The sequence below is a fragment of the Anomalospiza imberbis genome, chromosome Z (genome assembly GCF_031753505.1).
Source record: "Anomalospiza imberbis isolate Cuckoo-Finch-1a 21T00152 chromosome Z, ASM3175350v1, whole genome shotgun sequence".
NCBI lineage: Eukaryota > Metazoa > Chordata > Aves > Passeriformes > Viduidae > Anomalospiza > Anomalospiza imberbis.
This window is the reverse complement of record NC_089721.1, coordinates 37,604,508-37,607,508: the sequence shown is the minus strand read 5'-3', so window position 1 is coordinate 37,607,508 and position 3,001 is coordinate 37,604,508. Positions and strand designations below refer to the sequence as shown.

The 3,001-nt window shown below is 43.6% G+C and overlaps 1 long non-coding RNA gene across 1 annotated transcript; it reads right to left on the bottom strand.

Annotated features, from left to right (window-relative positions):
* Positions 1 to 288: 288 nt before the first annotated feature.
* On the bottom strand, positions 289 to 2,545 carry LOC137464806 (uncharacterized). The gene is made up of 2 exons (XR_010994435.1): positions 2,195 to 2,545; positions 289 to 723 (listed from the first exon to the last, which is right to left on the bottom strand). It is a non-coding gene; the product is annotated as an uncharacterized lncRNA (long non-coding RNA).
* Between the last annotated feature and the right edge of the window lie 456 nt (positions 2,546 to 3,001).

The following is a 3,001-nucleotide window of genomic DNA, read 5'->3' as shown; positions in this document are numbered from 1 at the left end:
TGCCCTGGTTGGAGTCACCCTATCTGCTGCACGTGCTGCTCAAGTCTGCCAGGATCATTATCCTCCCTTAAGTGAGCTGAGCTAGTGGAAGCGTTTCAGGGACATTTGAGAGCCCCCAGGTACCTCAAGTGGAAGAAATTCTCATCATCTGTGCCCATTCAGGCTGTCTGTGACTCTGCCAAGGGGAAGTGGCATTTGTTGCTTGGGTAGCTCCAGGAGGACTAAAGATCATGATGAAATATTCTGGTGAGGGCTGTGGCAAAGGAGCAAAACTGGAATTAGGGGGAGTTTTCAGTAATAATCACATCTTGTTCTGGCTGCTGTCACAGATAGTTTAGTCACTGCCTAAGGCAGCTCAGAAGTGATTTTGAAATACTGATCTTGGACTTTAAATGGTATGGACTATTCCTCATCCAGATGTGTGGCTGTGAGCCTGTGTGTTTATCAGTGACACACAAACTGAGAGAGGCAGACAAATTCTGTAGGGCTCCTGGGGTTCAGGTTCCCTCCTGTGTCCTTCTGCTTGCTGGAAAAACTCCTTGCTGAGCAATGGAAGATACGTCTTCCTCTTCTTGTCCAGGAATATCAGCTTGGCCATCTGCATCTTGCAGCTCATGTCAAGGGAAGTACTGGGGACCTGGACATTTCATAGACTCAAAATTTCTCCTCATGATATGTCCTTCAGTGAAGAATTTCTTTTTATTGGGGGAACCTGAAAATATTCTAAGCCAAAGTAAAAGAAAACAAAAAATTAAGGCATCTGTTTTCAGTATTGAGGACAGAGAAACTGCAAATTTTTGCAAAAGACTCATGTGAAGAAAGAAAAAAAGCACTGTTCACTCTGTTAAAGGTAAAAATAAAGTCTGTCTTATACATCCAATCCAGGCATGCACCTGCAAGGGATTTTTTCCTTTTTGTCTCTTTGGAAAGGTTTGGATTTGTGTTCTTTGTTGTGTGAAACAAAGCTGGTTTTCACTGGGAGCCCAGCACAGGTGTGCATCCACCTGAGGAAGTCTCACCACAACTGCAGCAAACTCAGGGTGTTCCAACCTGCCTTGTGGAATGCCTGATTTCCAAACACACCTTCTCCAACTCTGTCTGGAACTGTACGGTTCACACAGATGGCATGGTTCTGATATTATCTTCTCCATAATCTAAACATAAAAACATGCACAGGCTGTTTACAAGGGAACAAAATTTTCCTTTAGGGCTGAAATCACCACTAACTGCTTTAGAAATACCATTACTTGTTTGATGTCTCTCCAGGGAATGCATAAACTATCTCCATTACTAAATATATTAGTTTCACTGTGCTTATCTGGAAAATAGTACTGTGTTTTGCAATAGTTATAACAACAGAAGATTGGCTTAGTGATCAATTTCCCATTTATTTGATGTTTACATTTGAAATGATCATTTCATGTGGCATGTTCTTGATTTTTTAAAGCTTTCTTCTTAGTTTCTTTCTACTTCAATCTTCTTTGTTATTTCTTTCATTACCATTGGAAATCTTGGGTCTTTTGTCCTTTGAACTTGCTAAGACAGATGGGCATGCTTCTGGTTTGGGCAACTATAGTGTTATAATTTTTAATTCTTCCTATAAAGAAGCATGTTTGCTATACAAGTCTAAGTACTAGATCTAAAAAAATGTAACTTTTATCATCAAAAAGGCTGTAAAGAAAGGAAAAAAATACCAAACAGGACTATATTCAGCCTATGGTAAATAATATGGAAAATTTCTCCCATATGTTAAAAAAATATATATATATATGTGTGTGTGTATTTATTTGTCTTGCTAAAGGGTTAAAAATGATTCAAGTTTTTTGAGTTTGTTCTTTTCCCTCTACACAGGTCATTCAGCTAACAGTTTTGGTATTGAACCAAGGTGGAAGTTTCACAGCATGGGCAGAACAGACAGTCAAAGGATGCATTTTACGCTTTGAGGAACTCTTTTTCCATCGGTTTCCAAAATGAACAACAAACAGGTAGCTTTAAGGAAGGTGAATGAAAGCAAAGGCAATTTGGCTACTGTTCAGGGTTATGCCCTCCTACTGTCAGTGGGAATGCTGAGAATTGGAACCAGCTGAAATGGGTGCTGGCAGCAACACCCACAGTGCCTGAAGGATGTGACAGGACGACATGGGACATGATGAAACAGCACAGGACTCTTGTACCCAACCTCCTCCTTGCTGACCTTGTGTTTTCTGTAGACTTCTCCTGCCCCCATGCCCAGAGCCCTCAAGGCCAGACAGCAGAATGGCAGAAGGAAACCCTCCAGTGTTCCTGGGCAGGCCTGGGTGAAGGAGAAGGAAAAGGAAGGCCCTGGGGCAGCCCCAAAATGGCCTCCTGAAAAGATGGAGAAGTTCCAGCCAGTGCGGGCAGGTGAGTGGCAGAGATGGGCCATAGGGCTGGTGATTGCAGCCAGCTTGGCCCCATCCCATCCCCTGTGGACATCCCCAGGGAGAAGGAGGAAGAGCGGATGGGGCTGATGCCCCATGGCAGTTTTGTTCCATTCACCCAGCCTCCCTGTGCTGGGCTTGCCTGGGGAGCGGTTCCAGGGGGCCCAGCTGTGTTCTCCAGCCTTTCCCACAGCTCCTCAGCTCTGACTGTGCCTGGTCTTTGCCAGACTCCATGGAGAACCTGACTCCCAGGTGAGAAATCTTATAATGATGAGGCGTGTGTGCTGCCGTGCTGGATTTGCTTGCACAGATGGAAACCTCCAATCTGAAGTGTGTAAATAGCTGTGGCCCATGCCTGGTAAAGATTTTAACCCATTTTTAGTGCATTTTTAAATCAAGGGCCTGATTTCCAGATGTGCTAATAATTGGCATAAAGCAGAACTTAAGTGGCATAAAGAAGAACTGTGGGAGCAGACAGTTATTTGGAAAGCAGCTCCAAGGATTTAGATACCAGATTCATTGGCGCCTTGGCAGTAAGTAACCTCTGGATATCTCTGGGAGCACATAAAGAAATACACACCTTAAAGGCATTTTCAGCTGGA